Source organism: Ixodes scapularis, unplaced genomic scaffold, assembly GCF_016920785.2.
Source record: "Ixodes scapularis isolate PalLabHiFi unplaced genomic scaffold, ASM1692078v2 PGA_scaffold5__190_contigs__length_132052651, whole genome shotgun sequence".
Taxonomy (NCBI): Eukaryota; Metazoa; Arthropoda; class Arachnida; order Ixodida; family Ixodidae; genus Ixodes; species Ixodes scapularis.
This window is the reverse complement of record NW_024609880.1, coordinates 109,001,492-109,024,980: the sequence shown is the minus strand read 5'-3', so window position 1 is coordinate 109,024,980 and position 23,489 is coordinate 109,001,492. Positions and strand designations below refer to the sequence as shown.

The following is a 23,489-nucleotide window of genomic DNA, read 5'->3' as shown; positions in this document are numbered from 1 at the left end:
TTATAACTTGTTCCAAGTGTTCTTGTCGGGTCGTCTCTGCAGAAGTTGTGTCTATAGGGCCTTCATTTGTCTTCTTGCACCACGGGTAGTATACTTGCTGCGTGTAGGATAGGTCATCTTTCCCGCATGCATTACCATATATTTTCTTGCAGTTTTCAGGGACACCAGCATCAACTGCGTTGTTGTGAAGATAGAGCTCACAGGCGCGCCCTATAAAGAAAATTAGTACTGTTATGCTTACTAACAACACCGCTGGAAAGGAACTTGCCATTTATGAGTGGACAAGCATTAAGTTGTTCTTTACAGCATGCCTATAAAATTACACTGGTTTAACACATGGAAGTCTGTAATGTATACACTGCAACTTTACGTTTTCAAGAAGGAGAAGGTATTGCCGCCAAGGTGGAAGCAGTGCATAATTGAAGGGAGGAGATAACATAATTAAACTAGTCTTTAAAAATGCGTTAAGATTTTTAGTATTTTATTATCCCACAGTTGAATTTGTATCGCTTACCTTGACGCTAGAGGTTTAGTTTAGCGCCTGACATTCAAGAAATTTTATTTTAAAACCCAGAGTCTTAACTCGGCGCAAATATACAGGTGTTTTTGGAAACGCAGGCGAAATCGCTCCTGCTAAAACTGCGCATCGCGCAGAAAAAGGTGAATGTCGTAGTGGTCTGTTCTAGATTGGGCCAAAAAGCCGATTAAGCAATATTACTAGCGTTCAGTATAATTACGTAATAATTTACCTTTTAGTATCCTAATTCTCAATCATTAACTTTAAAGCTATGGTTCCAATTAGAATCTTAATGCACAGCATTGAAAACTACTAAATCCACCATTATTATAATTATATAAGGTACGCGCGGCATTTTACGGTGTTCCAAAAAATTATTCATATGGTCGCATTTCAAAATTGATATATTTTATCGAAGTGCATTTCCGGCGCCAGCAGTCCCGCTCCCTGTGCCCAAAACGCGCAACGTACGTGCGCCGTCACGCATCGCACGTACAAGAGTATAGATAAGAAAGCCTCCAGACGGTCAGATTTGGTTTGCCTGTTTGACGTCGGTGCCAGTGTGTCGACTCACCGCTGCGTGAGACGCGTGACAGCGCAAGAACGTTGTGCGTTTTGACTAAGGGGAGCGGAATGCTGGCGCGGAGATGTGCTCCGAGAGAAAACCAAAACCTAGAAACGCGTCCAAATTGAGCATTATTTCGGAACGCCATAAATGATACTGTGCGTGTCTTATATTATTGTAATGTGGGTGAATTTAGTGGTTCTGGATGCTTCGCACCACGTTTCTGATTATAACCACACCTTTAAAATTATTAATTAAGCATTTAATTTCTGAGAAGTAATTTTTTATTTATTCTTCATTTATCATTGTCTTGCAGCGCCATCAGGCATTATCGAAATGGCCGAATAAATTTGAAAAAAAAACATTTCTGAATTCGCTGCACACACAATAGCACTGGGCAAGGCATTCCACTCCTTAATTGTTTTAACAAAAAGAAACTTTTGCCCAATTCCGCCCTGGTGCGGTATTCTCTAACCTTAAGAATGTGGTCTTTCCTTTTTTAGATATAATTTGGTGGTAACATGTAAACTATTAATGCCAGTTTTATTGTTATGGATGTTGTATAAAAACTTCAAGCGCAAATTTCTTCGTCTTAATGCCAATGTTGACCATCCCAGTTCTTTTTTCATGTCGGTTACACTCTGAAAACGGCCGTACCGCACCAAAACAAAACGAGCGGCACAACTCTGAATTCTTTCTAAAGCAGCAATGTAGTTCTGCTGAGAAGGATCCCAAACGGTGCAGGCGTACTCAAGCACTGGGCGTACATAAGACAGATAGGCCAGCTCTTTGAAGCTTTAGTTGATTCCCTTAAATTTTGCTTTTTTTAATATCAAAGCGCTCTGCGGGCCCTCATAACAACGTCGTTAATGTGTGCGTTCCAGGTGCAGTCAGCTGACAGAGTGACGCCAAGATATTTAACTGTTTGCTTTTTGTTACGGTTTAATTATTCAGTTGGTAACATGCTTCAACTTTTGGTTTTGCGGGTAAAACTAACATGGGCACATTTTTAACGTTTAACTTCCACTTTTTACACCATTGCTCTATTTGACTAAGATCAGATCGTGTATAAACAACACAATCATCTGCAAACAATCGTACCTGGGAATTTGCACCGTCATTATTATCATTAAAAATATTAGAAACAATAATGGACCCAAAACAAACCCATGGGATAATTTGATTGTAGTTAGCAGTGATGTAAATTTACTATCGATAGTGTTATCGATCGTTTCTTCACTATCGATAGTTCATTCGACTATCGATAGCACTCTCCATAGTCGACTATTGATAGTCTATTATCGATAGTGCTATCGATAGTCGGCTATCATGAAAATCGATAGCATACTATCGATAGTTGGCTATCGCGAAATTGTTTATCGTCGAATATCAATAAAATAGCGATACCCAACTAACGTAATGCTATTGATGGGTTTTTATTCGATGACGGACGAAGAATGTCCAGGAAATGTCGTGTAGCTCGGAGAAAATGCAACTGCAATAGGGAGTTCAGCATAATTATCGAGGAACGATATTAACCTATTGAAAACAATCACAAAATGGTAGGAACTCTTTTTAGAAACTATTTACAATATTTTATTAGATTAGAAATTCTATACTATTGAAAAATTATGAATAAAAAATATCAACTTGATAGGATGTGGAAGAAGTTTGTTTTTTGCTGTTTAGAGTGCTCTCCGGGGTGTTCCCTGTGCTTTTTATGAGCTCAATCAGAAAAATGAATATTTCTGTAGCCTCTGATGCGTAAACTATGTATGTGTTGTATAAATCCAGAAACCTGCTTGAATACAAAGCTAACGATGGGGATCAAATGTGCAGTACAGGGTCATAACTTTACCCGCATGAAAAGAAAAGTATGGCGTTTCTTTCGAAACAACGAAGTTTCAAGAACGAAAAAAGCATTATTTTCTTTCGGATTTACAATATTCATTGAACTGAAATAATGCCTCATTTACAACAATATTGTTACTTGAATCACAAAAATAAATTTCGTTTTTATAATTTAGTTTTGATTCAGTTAACGTCGTGTTCCCAAACATACAGTATTTAAGAATTCGAGAAAATAAAAGCATCAATTACAATGTTTTCTTGGTATAAGCATTTTCTCTGGCATGTTCAAATTGAATTCAGTGCCACAAAAGTTCTGTTACATTAATTTAAACAGATATATTTATTTAGAGGTTAGGGGACGGCCTCTGTATTTTAATTTTTTTTTATACCAACAGCTAGGTAAACATTTTCCCAGCCATCGTTATTAAACTCTGCCAAAAATATAACCGAAAAACAAGTGACAATATATCATGAAACACAAGCCTAAATGCTTTCATCAACGGCTAATTTTAGATTTTCGGGAATTCCTTGTAAATAGTCATTAGTAGAGAACAAAATCCCAAGCAGAGTGTTCGTCTTAACCTGTCGTTGGTTAGGGCTATGAAAAGAAATGTGTGTCAATTGCATAGTAAAAAAAAAGCATCAGCCTGAAACCGATTTGTGAAAACCCTGATGCTAAATCTCCGCAGCGAGTGCTCTGCAGGACAAAAAAATATACTGAATATACTGAAGAGTTTTACAAAGACGGACATACTTCAGTGTGAAACCTTATATTTGAACCCCATGAATACACAAAATATCTGCGCAGGAAAACTAGCAAACAGCCATTTCTGTTTTATTTCTACATTAATTGCACGAGAATGAAAGTCTATGTTTTCTCTCCCTTCAATTTCATGTTTTTCCAAACCATGCCTTGTCTGTCCACACATATCCGTTGTCATTACCTTTTTGGGTAGTGCTTGAATTATATGTAACCTCGACAGATTTTTGAAAATTTACTTTCGATAGTTCCTACACTCGACTAAAAGCCAACTATTGATAGTAGAATCAATAGTACTATCGAATTGCCCCATTGCTAGTAATATGGATAGTCCACTATCGATATTTTTTGACACAATAGATAGTTTTGAAAAACCTAACGATATTTTCAATGTTTAATTTTTTTTTTATAGTGTTGCTTCACAAGTAGTTAGTCAACAGCTAAAGTGGCAGTTGACTAACGCAAATGCTGTTCAACGATGGCATCAGTGGTCCATCAAATGCTCCAAATGCGCCTGACAAAGCAAAGATTTCTTCAAATTTTCTTTAAATTGGGGATAATGGGCTTCAATTTTATATCATATGATTTTCAGATTTGTTCGGTTCCAGGCAGGCAGTGCAATCTACCCGGTGGCTGTCAGCTCAAGCCTACTTGGTCGTGTGGTGACCAGCAATGTGGGATTGCAAGTCACTTCGAAGTCGCGTCGCCTGGTAAGGCAGTCCTGGTTGCATTCTGCATGTACTTGAGCTTTAAGTTTGAATACTATCACAAATTCAGGCGTACACTCGTTGCGCTTGAGTATTTTATTGGACTGAAACACCCAAAACTGGGAATCGCTCCGCATCACTTTCAAACCGAAAAGAGATGCTAAAATTATTTCATTGTTGAATGACTTCTTAGACAGCTTTAGGATTTTTTATTTAGTCTGTTTAATATTTTTTTTCGAGTTTGTCTGCCAGTGAGTTTTGCATTTTTTCATTGGTATTGGGCTTCAGTTATGGTTGCGCGCGGATGAATATATTATTTGTTTACGCACCATGGTGCCATAGGAGAAGAGAAAACCTTAATCAGCGCTCGATGCCACTTTTATTAATGAAGGAGCGATTAGCTGAGGACCATGTTGCGGTATTATCCGATCCGTGGTCGAACGTGGAAATACAAAACAATTTTGTTGCTCTAGAAATTAATTCGAAAGGGGCAACTAAGACATCATTCTTTTGTTTCAATGGTAAACCGTAACACTGTAATACGAATTTGTCGGGGCATGGGCCGAATCAAGCCCCATTTTTGGGGGCTTTTTGTTTTTTCGAAAATCAAGTAACTTGGCCAATATAAAATCAAATTTTATTTTATTTGAGTTGGATGCATGATTTTTGCGAGAAAGATATACGTTTCGCTGAGATTTGGGGAGCATGGCAACCTAGCTTGTGTTACTATTACGACAACATTTTTGTTTCCCCGCATGCAGCCTAAGCTCGCGGAATGCAGACGGAACAGACGAAGGCGTACAATGCCTCCAAGCTCTAATAGTCTTCGTCGTTTGTTTCCGCCTAATCCTAAACTAATAAAATAATCTTCCAGACAAGCGTCCAAAAATAATCTGAGAAAAATGCGGGAATGTGTCCTTTAATTTTTTGATGAAGAAAGGACTCTTTCGTGAATAGCCCAGTCCGAACCGTTAAGAAGCAGCACCCGCAGTGCCGCCTGGAATTGTAAAATATCCATATTTTAGTTTTAATTCAGCTGCGAAATCCCCTTAAAGCCTTCAGGCGTTAAGAAGGACAACTATTTTTATATCCAAGATAACATTTCATCAAGTGTAGATTATCCATTGAAAATAAAAGTTTCGATGTTAAGTGCGATTATTCAAAAACTTATTTCCAAGATCAGTCCATGACTGCAAGGACCACATTGGACGTCCTGCAGAGCTCTTTGACCAGGCATCGGGCGTCGAGATGTGCCTGATCATACATTAATCAGCCGTCGGTTGGCCGTTCATGTGTGTGGTGCTCAGGCGTCTACCAGAATACGTCGTCACAAAAACTTCTGATTCAACGCTCTACCCATTTCAATAAAACTGCTACATTTTTTAGTGTTATTATCTCTTATTTTATGATGTACTTCTCGTTTTGCAATATTATTTTATGTATATTATACTTTTGTGAAATACTTGTGCTTTGGAACACCGTTTCTAATATATGTGGGAAAAACTGTTATTTTAAAGACCGCCCGTATTAATGTCTCCTGGGCGATCTAGGTAATATATAAATAAAAAACAAAAATATTTAATAAATAAATAAATAGCATTGATGGAGCGACCGATATGGATGTTTTAGGGCGCTTAAGATGCCGAACGCACCATAATGTCTCTAGTTTTTTGCTCAATTTACGTATATATCTTTTAAAGCTGAGAAAACTAAGGAAAAGAAACCATTCCCACTTACCATTGTTTACATCCAGAACTCTTAGAATATCGCATTTGTCAGAGTCAGTGTAAATCAACTGGAATCTTTCTCCACTTGCGGCATCTTAAAAAAAAAGATTTCCAATTAACTACGCCTGTGAAATTCTTCGGGAAGCATGATGATACCACTTAGGGACGGAATATATCGCTTGTAATTATGAAAAAAATATATTCGTTTATATTTTTTCGTTTGTAATAAGCTATTTATTTAGTCCCTCTCAAATGGGCACTTTCCATCTGGTCTAGACATTTATTGATAATAACTTTATTTTTTTTTTATAATACTTGACAGTCTTAACGCAACTCGACACTCTTCCAAAGAGAACGTTGACACTTTTTTTGTAATTATTTGGCGTGGCATGATAGGCTCTGGCGAATTGGGAAATTAGGTGCTCCCGGAATACAAACTTTGAGAAACGTCATTGAAAACCGCATATTTTTACGTTCCTTTAAAATTTGTGCAGCTCAAATGATTTCATGCCCATAAAGAACAAATCGTATGTTACAACATATCGTGTTATCAGTGAAGAATCTGGTTTAGTCGTGCTACTTTTTATATTTAAAAAAGCTTATATACAAGCATCAAATTAAAATATCTGTCACAAACACTTTAGTCGTGACCTCCCTTGTCTGAAATGAGGTTTCTGCTAATTTGTCTTTTTAACTCTTTCAGGCGATCGGCGTTTTGCGTGCGGCTTGTTGAGGTATCCACGCCTCCATTAAAAACAGTGAAAAGTGCTTAGTAATAATATTGATACGCTTTATTCTCAGCGTATCTCGCCCCTGCTGTTCTCTTTTATCCTTCTAATCCGAACATCACTTCTTCTCCTGTCACACTATACGCTCTCAAAAATTAAGGGCAGTAAGTTCAGTTCAAGCTGAGCAGACCTCGTACCGAGCAAGGCGGTTTCTGTGTGTTAGGAGCATGCGCGAACGAGCATTGCGTTGCACGCGGTGTAGCACATCGTTCAAGCGCGTGACGACAATGAATGGTCCTTGCCAGTTACTCTGTAGTTTGGGCGAAAGCCCCCGTCTTCGCAGAGGGTTGTAAAGCCACACTTTGTGTCCCGGTTGAAACATTTCTTGCGTGGTGTGCTCGTCGTATCGTGCATTCATTCGCTGGAAAGCGATAGACAGGCGCCCTTGAACAAAGTCGTATGTCCGCTCGAGACGCATCATCAGGTCACCAACATAAGACGCCGGGTCAGAGGAACGGTCTGGTGATCTTGAGAAAGCGAGGTCGCACGGCATGCGAATTTCCCGTCCGAAAAGAATCATGGCGGGTGTGTACCCGGTGACTTCGTGAACTGCGGTTCGATGGGAGTAGAGGAACAGAGGGACAAAGCAGTCGCAGTCGTCTTGATGGTTGTTGACAAACATCGCCAAAGTCTGCACTATGGTGCGATTAAAACGCTCCACGAGGCCATTGGACTGTGGATGCAGGGGCGTCGTTCTTGTTTTGGTGATGTTGAACAGTCGACAGACATCTTGAAAGACGTGTGACTCGAAATTTCGTCCTTGGTCTGAATGTAATGACAAGGGTGCGCCGTACCGGGATATCCAGTGGGCTACCAAAGCGTCTGCCACGACAGGGGCGGCTTGGTCAGGAATAGCGATGGCCTCTGGCCATTTTGAGAAATAGTCTACTATGACGAGGAGAAACCTGTTGCCAGATTGTGTTCGTGGTAGAGGACAGAGAACGTCTATGGCGACCCGTTCAAATGGTGCTCCACTGACGCGTTCTTGCAACACCGCCTGTACTTTTTTTTGTGTGGGCCCTTACGCGAAGCGCACAGGTCGCATTGACGGCACCACAACTTGACATCGTTGTGGCACTGCAACCAGTAGAAACGCTCACGTGTCTTCTGAAGGGTACGGTTGACGCCAAAATGGCCTCCTTCGGGACTGCTGTGAAGCTGTCGAAATATCTGGGCGCGGAATTCGGGTGATGCAACTAGTTGCCACACGACACGGTCACCAGTGGGTGTTTCCCAGCGTCGGTACAGAAGCCCGTCACGTAACTCTAGTGTGTCCCACTGGGCCCAATAGCTTAATGCTGCTGGAGATAGGTGGGATATCTCAGTACGTTGTGGCCGACGGCCGTTTCGTTTCCACTGGATGCACAGGCTGACATCAGGGTCACGTGACTGGGCCTCTTGTATTTCTTGCGGTGACCACATGCTGTTGTAGATGGTGAAAGGGCAGAGGGTGTGACTCAGGCCCGAATTACGGCGAATCATGCTCATGCACTGTCGACAGGAACCCTCACTACATGGACGCCTAGAGAGGGCGACGGCGTTGCTATGGTGTGATCCCGCACGATGTTTAATCTCGAAGTCGTACTGCTGGAGATGTTATATCCAGCGGGCAAACTGACGTTCTCGTTCTTTAAAACCAAGAAGCCATGTCAACGCTGCGTTGTCTGTGCGGATTATAAACTTCCTGCCACACAAATAGTGATTGAAATGGGAAAGAGCCTTGACAATAGCGAGACGTTCACGTCTTGTGGTGCAATAGTTTCGTTCTGGCCTTGTGAAGGCTTTGCTGTAGTAGCCAATTACTCGTTCATGGCCTTCCTGTTGTTGAGACAGTATTGCACCTGCCGCGGTATTGCTCGCATCTGTGTCCAGAATGAACAGCGCGTTGTCTCTTGGATAAGCCAGCGCTGGGGCGACGTTAGCGCACACTTTAGTGCGTCAAAGGAGTCTTGGCATTCAGTAGACCATTTGAATACCTTGGACTTCTCGGTCAGGGCATATAGAGGCTTGGCGACTCGTGAAAAACCAGGGACGAAGCGCCGGTAGTACGTCGCCAGGCCAAGGAAGCTCAGCACGTCAGCACCTGATGCTGGAGTTGGCCAGTCGGTGATTGCTGATAACTTCAGTGGATCAGGAGAGACGCCACTGGCTGCAATAACGTGTCCTAGATATCGGGCTTCCAGAGCGAAAAGGGTGCATTTTTTAGGGGTCAACTTCAGGTTTGCGTCTTGAAGTCTCTTGAGCACCAAATCTAGATTAGTCAGGTGTTCGGTGAAGGTCTTTCCAAGGACAACAATGTCTTCTAAATACACAAGGCAAGCGGGCCAGCTTAGTCCCTCAAGGACTTCTTTCATTAGATGTTGGAATGTTGCGGGAGCGTTGCATAGCCCAAAGGGCATGACTGTGAGTTGATAGAGGGCGTTGCCGGTGTTGAAGGCTGTTTGTTCGCGGTCTGATGAATGTACGGGAACTTGTCAGTAGCCGCTCTTGAAATCAAGGGTGGAGAACCAAGTAGATCCCGCGAGCGCGTCTAGGATATTATCTGTCCGTGGTAGTGGAAAATAATCTTTCTTAGTGATGTTATTTAGCTTCCTATAATTGACGCAAAATCGAGTGGATCCATCCTTTTTTTACAAGGGTGACCGGCGAGGTCCAAGGTTCATAGGCTGGCTAAGTAACACCTTTTCTGAGCATTTGTTCAACGAGGTCATTCACATGTGAACGCTTCGCCAGTGGTAGTCTGCGAGGCGCTTGCCGAATGGGGTCTGCATCACCGGTTATGATACGGTGCGTAGCCAAACTGGTATTTCCTAAGTCAGTGTCGCTACTGCTGAATACAGCCGAAAAAGGTGAAAGTAAACTCTGCAGTTGAACAGCGTCATTCTCTTGAAGGTGAGGGGCCGTGGCAGCATAGAGAGGTATAAGGTGAGTTTTCAGACCACTAGAACACGGTGTTAGCGAGTTTAATGGCAGCCCATTCGCATAGCACACTGATACAGTCGCCGAGCCGAGATGAAATGCCTGTGCCCCAACGTGAAGGATCCCTTGAGCAAAGCGAGCACGCATTTGTGGGTCTTTAAGAAATCCATTTCTAGTATGCAATCTTCAGCTACTTCTGCTATGACCACAGGTAGTGTCGTCTGCAGGCCACCAACTTGGAAGGGAACATTGGCTTGTCCTGAAACTGCAAGGGTAGCGCCAGTTGCAGTTCGAAGACTGGAATCAGGTCCCGCAGACATGGCTGAGAGGTGTAACTGGTCGAAGGATGTGGGTCGGACGACTGAGTTTGTCGCTCCGGCGTCTATTAGTGCACGCACAGGGACGGCATTCATTGTACCTTGGAGGTAGATGGATGAGGGTGAAGCTACCGAGGAAGTAAAAGTAATATTTTTCGTGACGCTCCCTGAGCACCCGTCGGTCGGGCATCTGGGGGTCTAAGGGGACATTGCATCTTGCTGTGTCCTTCTTGTCGGCAGTTCCAGCAGATCATCTTTGGCAGGACTGAGGCGGGTGCTGCAGGTGGATTCCTCGTAGCCAATCGTGACGCATTACGGGCGGCCTCCACTTCTAGCGCATGAATGTGGGCGGCTCGAAGTGTTTGAGGACGAGAAAGGCGGACTGCATCTTGAATCTCAATTGACGCAATTGCATCAAAAAAAGTCGCAGTGCCAGCGGCATCTGCAGTCTCTTCAGGCGAACCCACGAACGACAAGCGTGTAAGACGCTCGATGTCGTAGGCGAGCTGAGACAACGTCTCACCCGAATTTTGTCGCCGGTGGCGCAGTTGGGTGTGGTGTCGGTAGCGTTGATGCCCATCACCGAAGCGTTCCTCCAACGCTTGGACTAGAGAGGTGTACGACGTACGAGATTCTGGCGACATGTGGTGAAGGACTTGTAATGCTGGCCCTCTGAGATTTACAGCAAGTACCTGTGCTTTTTGCTCGTCGGTCCATCGATTGGCGGCAGCGAGGATCTGAAATTGTGTCGCGTAGGCGGACCAGGTGCCGGTGCCGTCAAATTGTGGCGCCCGTAGCTTGAGATACGTAGCAGACGGATCGATGGTCGGTTGAGCCGTGGGTGGAAGCTCATTTTCACCGGTTGGTAGGGAGCTTGGTTGTGCCAACGCTCGAAAGCTTTCGACGATTGCGACTGATGTTCTCTCGAACGAGCTTGAAATGGCCTCCAGGAGAGCCGCATCGCGTTGCCTGAGCTCTTGGGCAGCCCTCTGGTGGTGGACATCCAGCAGAGCTGCAATTGCGGTCGAGGCATCGGCTTGACTGTTAGGCTCAACGGGATCACGAACTGATAGGGGCGAGATGGCTCCTCCTCCAGGTTGCGGAAGCCCATCCGCAGGTTGTCGAGGAGGGTTCATGCTTGCCGGAAGACGGTGTCCCGAACGGGATCCCACTTCTGACACCAGTTGCTACGCTTTATTCTCAGCGTATCTCGCCCCTGCTGTTGTCTTCTATCCTCCTAATCCGAACATCACTTCTTCTTCTGTCACAATACTTTTGAAGTATAACTAAAGCTACTGGGGCCTCTTTCAAATTGCTTAAATATTTTTCTATTCAAGATTTAATTCGCTCCTATTATGATAGTAGAAAAAATTGTGATTCAACATGGGCTGTAGAGTCATAAATGCTCAGTACAGCTGACACTAAGGAGCGGTGGGAAAGGCACGAGGCACAGGCCTTGTCACGCGAGGAATGCTGCTTCCAAAATATCTGCCAAATATCAGCTTATTTGATCCAATCTACTTCTCCTAGCAGTGACTGACACCAACGTAACTCTAAACATGGATAGGTTTTGGAACGACAAGGTAAAAACGTTTAGTCTGGAGAGACATTGAGAAAATCATAAAACTAAAAACTTATATTGTTGCCTTCTAGTGCTGCTCCCTAACGTTCTTCAGAATACTGTTCGGCCTTTACTAATTCAACTTGTAATTCAGTTACTCGGGGTCGAATGTGGCTCTACACCAAATCCTATGATATTAAACTTACGTGTGCCTGTCTTGCCTGTGCACGCACTATTTTTTGCTATATTATTTGGTATAATTATCATTGTAAAGAGTCCCCGAGGAAGATAAACTTCACTTAAAAATAAATTGACTTCCTCCTGAAATAATGCGCCACTGGCGCACTGTATGCGTCTGGTGGCTGGAGAAAAAATTAGCCTGGTCCGGGATTAAACCCCGGAATCTCTCCAAGGCTAGCGGAGCCCTTTATCTACTGAGCTAGCCAGGAGCTGGTAGTCAGTAGAGCAAACAGATGTTAACAGTTGTCACTAATTTTTGATCCTAGCCACCGCAAGGGTAAGAGCAGTTTTGTAAATCAACGGTGGCGCCGCAAAGCTTCTAATCAGCTAGTCATCATTCGATGCTTCATAAAAAAATTTACTTCGGCGTTGTGCCCGCAATTTAAGGCATGCGATTAGTCCTTAGGATCAGAAGCTATTATATGATATTAAAATATCATAAAAAAATACTTATTTTACGTAAGCGACCATCTGATGAAAACTGGGTTGTACTATTTTCTTACCTTTATGTGGGCTTATACGCATTGCGTTGTTATTTTGTCGTTCGGTGGCATGCATCTCTGTTTTATAAGGAGTCGCATAAAGTGTCGCCGTTTGTCTAAAGAGAATGCACACAGTGGTCAATGTCTGAAAAATTACCTCACATATTATATCAAATGCTTAACTAGCTTACTTTGTGTTATGTTCTTGTGTTCCCAATCTATATTCCTGGACAAATTCGTAATCACTTCCATTTGGTTGATTTTCGTTCACTTTCACATACACACAAGTTTGCTCCGTTGTATATGTTCGATAGTACAACCAAGATTCTCGATCGGGGTTATTCAGAAACTGAAATTTTAAAAAGGTCAATCTTATACGTGTAGCCAACAGATTATGATATATACTTTTGAGAACGATTTATATCACCACCTAATGCCGCGTGCATGGTCGAGAGGAAACGCTTCTCCATACTTCTAGGAGATTCGTGTTTATTCTCCACCCGCACGTACATTCACCGAAAATGTCGCGAATAGAAAAGGATCGTCAAACGTAAAACTCCAAATAAAGGTTTAACCGGTGAACTTGTGCAAGAAATAAATTAAAGAGCGCCGAGAAAGCAGCAGCGAACTTTGGGGTGTCGGCGTGACAGCTGGATAGCGCGTGAGTCCGAGAGTCAGTCGTCAAGGCCACGCTGGGCTTTTTATCTACTGCACTTTACTATGGACGCTCTGCTCTTGTGTCCATATGCATTACTGATGGACACAAGAGCCGAGGGCCGTAAAATCTATTTCTCATTGGATGGAACGGTCCCGCTCTGCTTAGAAATCCACGAAGAGGGTATCACCTCCAAGGAAACGTGCAAAGAGCAGCTAGGCCACGCCGTTGCGAACCAGCAGCGCCGGAAACGCGCTGAAGAACTGCTCCAGGCGAAAGATCAAGGACCAAATGAAAGCTTCCTCTGGTTCGTCGAAGACGTCCTCCGACTGTTCGACCGCGCAGATCCCCTTGCGCAGGAAAAGACGAAGAATTCTAACATCCTCATGGGAGGAGTAAAACAAAGCACCTTTGGGGGCTTCGTACGGAACCCGCCTGCGACCATTGAGGCATTCGTGAAAAAGTCCACAAGCATCGAGCGGGCCCTCTAAGCGCGAGCCACCCATTACCAGTGACTGCCCAACGTTGCTACCCCCGCATTGACTAGCCTCAATGCTGGCACCGGCCTCTTTCCGCGAGGTCACCTATAAGGAGCTCAGGAGCTCCTTATAGGTGACCTATAAGCGAGCAAGGCCAGCGAGCCTTTTAACTGCAGACACCATCAACGCTGTAACAGCACTTGATGAAGCCCCTTCGATAACGTACCCCGCGATTTCCAGGAGGTCCCCCTAGTTCCTCGCCAGTACCAGGCGCCGACTCGACGGGACACGGTGAGGCAGCATTATGTTCAACACCGAGACGACCCGGCCCAGTACGCCCACCTGGACTACCTGCACCGATAAAGGCCGACGTGCAGCGAACGGCCGCCCGTTGGCCGCTGTGCTGCCACTGCGGGGATGCCGATCACATATACCGCCTTTGTCTCTACCTGCAACTAGGGCTACGGCTACGCGGCAATACTAATAGTCGAGACGAGGCAAGAAAAACCGAGCGAGTGATCGCTTACGCTAGCCACACCCATTGGGACGCGGAGCAAAATTACTCGACGACGGATAAGGAATGTCATACCGTTGTCTGGCCGGTAACTAAATACCGACGGTATTTGTACGGAACCCGTTTCGAGCGGTCAAAGGCCCTATGTTGCCGGCTCGACAACATTAAAGATCCATCAGTGCGCCTCGCTCATTGAAACCTACGGTCGCAAGAGTCCGACGTGACCGTCTTCAAGTCAGGCAGAAAGGACTGCGAACCCGACTGCCTGTCCAGAAAACCGTTGAGTCAGCTCCTACCTGCACCGACGGCGACGACGAGAGCTTTCTGGGAGCAGGAACGTCAATGGCATGGCGAAACTCCAGCGCGACGGTCCTGTACTGCGGACTCTGAAAGAGGACTTGGAAGGACGAGGGTGTACAGTTACCCGTGTCTTCTCAAGACCATTGCCAACCTTCGCCATTCAACAAGGTGTCATCTACAAGAATAATTTTAGATACAGCAACTCGACGCGGCTATTGGCGATCTCTTCCGGTCTTCAAGAAAAGATCTTCCAAGCCTGCCATGACGACCTGACATCCGTACGTCACGGTTACAGTAGGACCCTGGCCCGATTTCGTGAGAAGTACTACTGGCCTAATCTTCCGAAGACAGTTCGCCAGTACACAAGACTGTGCCATGAGTGCCAACGCCGCAAGAAGCCTCCAAAGAAGATATCAGGACCCTAGAACTGATTGCGACTCCTACTGCTCCGTTTCAGCAGGTCGAAACGGACCTACCAGGACCATTCCTATCGTCGGTGTCGGGGAACCGTTGGATAGTCGCCTATCCGGTATGCCTACACAAAGGCCCATAATTTTTTTTTTATTTCGGGTAGTGGCGGCGGCAGCAGGATACATTAGCTAATCTGAGCACTTCGACTGTTTTAGTGTCTTTTTGAATCCGCGCTGGACTCGGCCATACTCGGTGCTTTGAACCAAGCTGTCGGTGCTGTGGCGATTGCTCTCGCCAGCGTTCTGCTGCTTTTTCGTTGGCGGGCCTACCCTGCTGCTCTGGAAACCTTGAACTGCATTGGACTCGGCCGGCACAGGCGCAGTTCTGGGCATCGAAAGCATATAAGCAGAGTGCTTCCATCCGGAAGTCATTTGGCAGCGGCGGCGGGAACTGAACAACCTGGCTAATTTGAGCACATCCAATGTTTAAGGTCGGTAGACATTACTTTCTTTATTTTCTGACGTTACCCAAGTTCCCACCGCCGCCGCTGAGGCTGCAACTGCCACTGCCGCCTTGTTATTGCCGTGTTTCCGTGATTTGTGAAATGTTCAGTGTATATTAGGCATGTCAGTCGCCCATCATGGAAGAGGGTTAGGGGTCCATAGAGTGTATGAAGTGTGCGAGCACGTACCATTTCGGAAAATGTGCGGCTATAAATGAGAATTCGTACAAAGGAAAAAGAGATCCAAAAAAAGACCTGCCAGGGTCCAACGTGTGGGAGTGGTTCCTCGCGTGCTAGCTGCGGTGAAGACAACCAGGCTGAACTTAGTATTGCGTTTGTTCGAGCGTGGATCAACCTGAATCTGGAATGTCTGCCACTTCTAAACGCAAAAGTAGAGAGCGTGGAACATTCTCTCTGGTACATGTCGATGCAGTTCAATGACTTCGAGAAAAAAATCAAACGCCAAAAAAAGAGATATTAAAGAACTAAAAAAGAGACTGACAGAACTAGGGGAAAAAGATAAGGCGTACAGAATAATGCAAGATCAACTCCTGGAGGAAGTGAAGGAACTGGAATTTCTGAGTAGGCGACTGAACCTCAAAAATTCACGGGACCCCTGGGGTGCAGGGCGAGTAGCTGATGATCTCATTACACCAAGTTGCTAACAACCTCAAGGTCCACGAACTAGCACAGAACAATATCGTGTCTGTTCACAAGCTGCCCGCGGGGCAAGATAACGTCCCCGGAAATATTGTTCACTTTACGGGACAACAGGGCATGGACGCGTGGCTAAAGAAAGGGAATACTCTAAAGAACAGTATGCTACATATTGTTATACAAGAAAATGTAGAAGGGACGGCAAATATCTTTTACAATAAGCGAAAAATCAGGCAAAAAAAAAAGGACATGCGTTTGCATGGCACACAGGCGGAAAAGTTCCTGTGCGAAGGACTGCAGGGGCACGAGTGATTCATATAAAAAACGACGCCGATCGATATTTCCCATCTTTAGGTAAGACTCTGAGAGGAAAGCGCCTTCAAAGGCTGGACGCCTTCTGTCTCAGTCCCAAGTTGCTATCGCTCTGCATGACTTTCCGTGCTGTCTATTGTATACAAAGAACCCGTTTGTTTATCTTTTGTTCGCTTGAACGTTCGGTAAGCCAAAGAAACATATGACAGTCTGTATCTAGTGTTTGGTGGTCTTGGTTTTTCTTTCCCGGTTATCATGCTTTCGGAAAGTTGGCATACAGATCAATCTTGCATTTTTACTTTGCTAGAATATCAGAATTGCTCACTCTGTCCTAATAAAAAAAGAGGTGGTGGGGCGACGCGTCATCGCTTGTACGAAATGACTACAATTGCGAACTGGTATTGTAATTTACTCAAGTTATGGCTAATTTTGAATTTCTGTGTTTGCGCTGTGGCACATATATCGTTGCTGTGGTTTATCGTCCTTCACCTGGAATTGGGAATAATTTGTTAAACTTCTTTTAACGGCTTACTAAACTTTTTAGTAGAAAACAAGTATATTATTTTTCTTCGCGGAGACTTCAATATAACATGCTAGGAAAATACAACTTATAAAAAAGCGCTTGATTCAAGCATTGCCGTTAATGGTTTTAAAATAACGGCAATTTCAGCAGCAAGAATTACATCCACAACGGCTACACTTATTTATTTTTTCTTAGCAACCACGATGCGTCCTCCATCACCCCTAACGCTATTAGCACCGATATCAGTGATAATCTCCCGATATTTATGTTAATAAACACACCTCATAAACTTAAGAAAGGTTCAGCGCAGCGTACTTTTCAAATTCAAAACATAACAAACACTGCATCAGAATACTCTGGGCGTCTTTAAATGTAATTGACTAGAACCAAATTTCTTTGCAAACAAACGCGGACGTTAGGTATGAAGACTTTCTACAGGCATTTCAAAATTTGTGCGAGGAGAGTTTTTCACACGGGGCCGCCAAGCAGTGGAAATGAATACGCAAGCCTCGGATGAAAAGTGAGCTTTTGAACAAAATAGACGAAAAAAAAGTCTGCTTCAGAATTTTTTGAAAAGGAGAAACCCAGAGGATTTATAGAGTTTTAAAACGTATCGACATAAGCGTGTTGATATGTAGAAACGTGCGAAGTCCACCTATAATATAAACCTCTTCAAGCAAGAAGATAACAAGGAAGCAGGAGTATTCTGGAAACAAAGTAATAGCGTAACGAATCCATATACGCAGGAACATAATTTAGATTAAGTAACTTGCAAAAGAGGTACACTTTTTGGGTGCTCTTTGTAGAATGCGTCTAATAATTACTTCGTTAGCATAGCACGTGACGCTGCGGTGTTTGGAAATGGGTTGGTCCACTTAGTTATATCAAAGGTTATTATACAGTCTTTCTCTTTACATCCGACATATGACGTATATATTTAACGTGTCCATTTGAACTGGCTGTTTTCCAAACACTATGCGGGTTGCGAAAGTTGTGCTTATCTTAAAGGCGGCGATAAGAAGATAATTAAAAATGATAGTCCCATTTTCTTATTATAGATTTTTTTCGAAAGTCGGGAAAAGGAACGCATACACTTTAATTTTCAACGGGGTCTTTGGAACAAGCGTTCAACTGAAACAGCGTTGATAATGCAAAAAGAAGAAATATTAAAATATATCGAAGAAAAAGAGCTTATTTTAGGTGTGAATGTTGACATTTCTTAGCTCTTTGTTTTAATTAATCGTAACATACTATAAAAAACGTTACAGCACTATGATATCCTCGGAACTGGACTTAAACTGTTTTAATCATAATTGCAATATCGAACGCAGTTTGCTAGCCTAAATAAGTATAATTTAGCAACCAAAAAAAGTCGACTGGAGTCAACCAAAAGAGTGTACTTGGGTCGCTGTTATTTATAATTTTTATAAAAGATATCAAACAATGTGCACCAAACGTTAGGCATATTTCATATGCGGGCAGTACCTCTCGTTTTCTTAAGCGCCAAGCAACTTCTAAGATCAAAATTACGGCGGCATTTGTTCTCGAAAAACTACACTTATGAACGCAAGTCAATGGACTAAAAATAAACACAGACAAAACTAAATGCATACTGTTTAGGTCACGGAATCGTAAAATTTCGTGGCCTCTAAGTATCACGATGAATTCATCTTCTTTCGAGATTGCAAAAACCGTTAAGATTCTTGGTGTCATTTTACTGAATCACATTCTTGAACTGAACACTTTCAATGTATCCCCCCAAACGTTTGCAAAGCAATAGAAATTATATCTAAAACTCATTTTATGTTTCCCGCGCGAGTGAGTTTACTCTTGCATTATTTTTTGATTTCCACTCATTACGTGTTCTCTCAAGTGGTCTGGGGAAGATCAACGAAACAAAATTTAACAACACTGCTTCTAACACAGAAGAAAGTATTTCTCACAATTGAAAATCTTTTTTTTATCCTTCTGAGGAGCTTTTTTGAAAACATAGATTGTGATAATTAATCATTTGTACAACTATCGTTTGATGGGAGTCTACAGTACGGTAGTAAGACAAAATAGCAACTTTTTTTCTTTCCGTGCTGTCGGGCTTGGTGAGAACAAACCGGACGCATGAAAGAAGACATTGCCAGAACTGGTGTGTGAATACTCACCGCACTAATTATAGAATAACCTCTTTAAGATATAAGCTAGCGTTGTTTTAAATAAGGTCGAAAGTGAAAATATTGGCATTGCTAAAAAAATCAAGGGACGTATGTTACATGATATGTTATTAGAAACAATGGTTACAACATTTTTTGTAGCTAATCGATGTAATAAGGTGTAGTATCTTGTTTTTTACGCTTGTGCTGTCTAAAAGGTTTCAGCTGTTTGTCTGCCACAGAGGGTAGGGCCTCCGCAAGCTGCAAGTCACGCAGCATTTCCCCCTATTTCCTTTTTTGTACATAAAGGAAAAGAAAGAGATTATTATTATTATTATTTATTATTTATTATTTATTATCTGGTACTGCTGCAGAAGTCGCCAATGTTTTTCGTGTAGGCCATCTTTTTCCGGCACGGTGTTCCCGAAATTCCTAACTAGCTCCGTGTCAACATTGATGGCCCAGCTGACTGAAGAGATTCTTCGGCTAAGCCAAAGTAGCCATCGGTACGAACCACTCCGTATTATCCGCTGACCAACGGTTACAGTACGACTCAACGTACAGCTTCACCCATTCTGACGAGCAGTTTCACCCACCCTGGACGGCCATGCTCGAGGGCATGACGGCAAAAGGGATCGATCGACGCACCGGGGGAGCAGTCTTCCGTAAAAGGGAGAAGTAAAACTCATCGACGGCTTTCTTGAAGACAGCAAATTCAACATCCATTCCCGTGATCCTTAATTCTTTTCTGACCAAGGGAAATGTAGCCATCTTTAAGGGATCCGTTTCAACACTTTTATTTTCCTAACTGACTTACGTATGGAGACTACAGCAGATCAAAATATGGCAATTTAGTCGTTTTTTTTTTTTTAAAGAGGCTATACATCGTAACGTTAGAACCAAGTGTTTGTTTTCTTGTGAATACCAGGCGAAACACCCGAGTTAAAAGGTAGCTTTCGTAGATCGCTTCTTTAGCTCCGAATCTCGCAGCAGAGGTAGACACTGCTACTGAGGATGCGCACCGCTAGGAATTTGTCTGCACAATTCGAGGGGTCATTTTTGGATGCCATAAGCTAGCGGAATGGAGTGTGTGGTTGCAGCTTTCGGTGCCTTGCCTGCTTGCAGGTGAACGGCGTACACCTACACTGTTTCTCTTAAATTTGAGATTTTGTTTTTAGAAAGACCACCATAAGTCGGGCGCATGAGAAAGGAAAATTAGTGTAGCAGAACCTTTTTCACAAAATAGCAAAATTGGTTCTATTATTTTCTGGATTAATTTACGTAAAACGTAACGTGAAACTAATTTGTAACGTAACAAGTGAAGTAATCCGTTATTTTTTGGGCGAAAGTAATTTTTAACGGTAATCCATTATATTTTAGGCTCGGTAATTTGTAATTGTAACCCATTAAAAGTTTCAAGTAACGAGCACAAATTTAATATATAGTAATTATATTTGTTCTTTCCCATTTTAATCATACTGAAATTCATCAGTTCATATAAACTCTTTTCAGAATGATATGTGGCAGAATGTACTCGACTATCTCACTTGAGTGATATGGCTTACTAAATATCGCAAAAACATCACGTCAAATTAAATTCGAACTTGCCTTTTGCATGTCTTGATATTGCCAATAATTTTCTTCCTCGTCAAGTCGTATTTCTCCAGGTTTCGCATCGACAAGTATTGCTAAGAAGCACAACAAAAAGGAACAAGGCATCAGCTTCATCTTAAAGCAGCAACTATGCAAGTACTCTTCTAACTTCAAGTCGGAGCTTTTATAGTCGGAAAAAATTATTTTTGACATTACATATGTTTAACCTTTCACTGCTTTGAGCGAAGGAGATCCACAAGCAATTGTTTGTTATGGCCTTTGCGTCATCAGACATTTAAACATTGTTCATGAGGCCTGTCAAAAGCGTCGAAGCTACTGTCATTTTATGCTTTTATTTATTGATGAAAATGGACAATAGGCTGATCTCAGCAGCCAGTTTGACTACGCCACCTCTGCTGCAATATATCGAGGGAACTTTAGTCTTTCTGCACGTGCGACAACCTCGCTGGAGCTATGCACGTGTAGACCACGAGCAGCCCCACGAGACTTCTCGTACACTGCCATATGCCTCTTTTGAACTAAAGTTAGGGCGGCTTCAGGCATGCGCCGAATGCTTAGTGAGATCGGACTATTGTGACGTCTTACTCAAGCGTCTTATAGTTCACGTTGTTCGACTTCAGTTAGCGGCAGGATTTTGTTTTGTGCCAGGAATAGTTTAGACTATTGCAAAAAGCTGAAAACATAAATAAGAGAAACACGTGTTTAGTACGCGTTTCATAAAATACCGTCGTGGTTTTCTGTCCGCTAATGCGAAGCAGCATTAGCAGAGTTCTGGCAGCCTTGCTTTTATCACACGCGTATTTTTTTTATTAATTGAGGTTTTACATTGGCTTCACATATCTTCTGTAATGCTGCTTCCAGCACCATATACATTTATTTTTGTTTTTCTAGGATATTTTAATCCTCTGATAACGTACTAACCCTTTCTTTTTGGAGTTTACTAATTTTTTGTCCAACTCAATTAGTGTTTAGGCCACGTTACTGAACTTTCCCCGCTAAATTTATGGGAAATGCCCAAACAAACGGACGGACGGCAAAAAAAAATAATTGGGAATGGGAATTTTTGTTAAAAAGCATTTAGTGCTATAAAATGATACTCCAATATCTTTATTGTTCAACGTTGGGCGACAACTCAAACAATCGAGTGAGTGTGAATTCTGCCTATAGACGCGTCAATCTGACGACGCCATCATCCGCATTCCGCAGCTGCATCCAAGTCACATCAAACCCAACAATATTAAAATTCCCAGGAATTTTAATCCCAGCAGAATCAGTTGACGTGTGTGTTTACGCACGGAAGCTCCTAAACACTAGAAATGTTAGCATGTAAAAGGTGCCGCGCGTTCCATCTCCAGCTGCCGTGAGGAAGTGAAGATGGGGCGCGGCGGTACGCGGTACGCGTATCGGCGTACCGTCGTGTACCACTACTGCGCGACACACGCTAAAACTCATCTAGAACGGGTACCGCACTGGCTAGTTTTTTTCATCTCCAGCGGGACCGGCTTGCGATTCTGCGTTTCAGCCTAAGTACAGACGCAGCCGATGAGACGAACGCGAGCATATGGTCCTAAACAGCGCTTGCACTTCACGAGCGCGACTGCTTGGCACAGACGGTGAAATCCCGGAGCTCGCTCTTGTAGCATCCGCTGCGCTCACACTTAAAGAAACGTTTAAATCGATAAAGAAAAGAAACATTTTTCGTTAGAGGGCTTAGATAAAACACTTATACATTTTGTTTGTAATTATTGTTTTACAAAAAGAAAAATCGCGCAATATTTACGCTGTTAGACGATATTTAGGTGGAGGACGCGACACGCTCTAAGCACCGCCCATAGATCAATGGCCCCGCCCATTTACTACTGGGCAGAGTGTCGAACCGAAATTTTTATCGGTTCGGTTCCAGTTAGGGGTCCAAGGCTTTCGGTTCAGCTCCGGTTCAGTTCCGGGGAGCAAAAATGACGTTCAAACCGGTTTCAACTGGTTCGTACCGGCTCGAATCGCTGAATTTAGAATATATTTTCTGCGTTCTTTTGGCAATAGGCAGAATTTCTAAAGCAAAACGAGTAACTACATTGCTTTTCATCGTTCGTTGAATCAACTTTTAATTTCAGGGACCAAAAATAAATTGCGGTATTTAATTTCGATGGAACACCGAAATAAAAGCTTGATTACCGTATATAACTCAAAATCTGTGTTGTTGTTTTTTTTTTTTGTCTTTTTTTACCGTAGTCGTATATATTTAAACTGAATCGAAACATTCTCAGTCTGGTAGGTCGCCTAAAATGCCCGTGATTATTACTACTTTGCGTCGCACTATTAAGAGTCGAATCCTGTTCTGCTCTTGAACTTACGGATTAATTACATTGCATAGGGTCATAAAATGGGCACGTCCTCGCCGCATATATTGCGAAATCTGGTTTAGAAAGTACATTTCACAATATATATGATGACGACGCGATTGAGCTAGAAGCAATAATATTTTCGAAGTGTTAGGAAAGCTTTAGAACTAAGCCTTTCAGTGTACCTTCTATAGAAACACTGAGCGGCAATAACAATGCTTGCTTTTCTGGCCAATATTGTTTGCACTCAGCACCGTGATGCAGGCGAAAACTTCTGCAGAAAAGAGTGACCTTCGCACTCATTTCAGGGTCCGATATAAAATAGCGTGAATCGAGATGAACATTTTCGACACAGCTTGGCGTCTGAGGCTTGTTCTTGACAAGATGCCGGTCAATTCAATCTGCAAATAGGCACCACGCTTGTGTTTTTTTGCGTTTTTTTTTTTTCAACAGAGCAAAGTAGTATTTTATAGTCTACTCGATATCGCAGCTACTTAACTGCTCACTCTCTGACGGCCTGCCCCCGCAATCGTCATATTTTTGCCACGCGCCACTGTGTACTTCGTTGTCGTCCAGCCCACAGACACTTATAGACGTGTCTATCG

The 23,489-nt window shown here is 43.0% G+C and overlaps 1 pseudogene; it reads right to left on the bottom strand.

Moving 5' to 3' along the window:
* LOC115332578 lies at positions 1-20,659 on the bottom strand (annotated as a pseudogene).
* Positions 20,660-23,489: the final 2,830 nt, after the last annotated feature.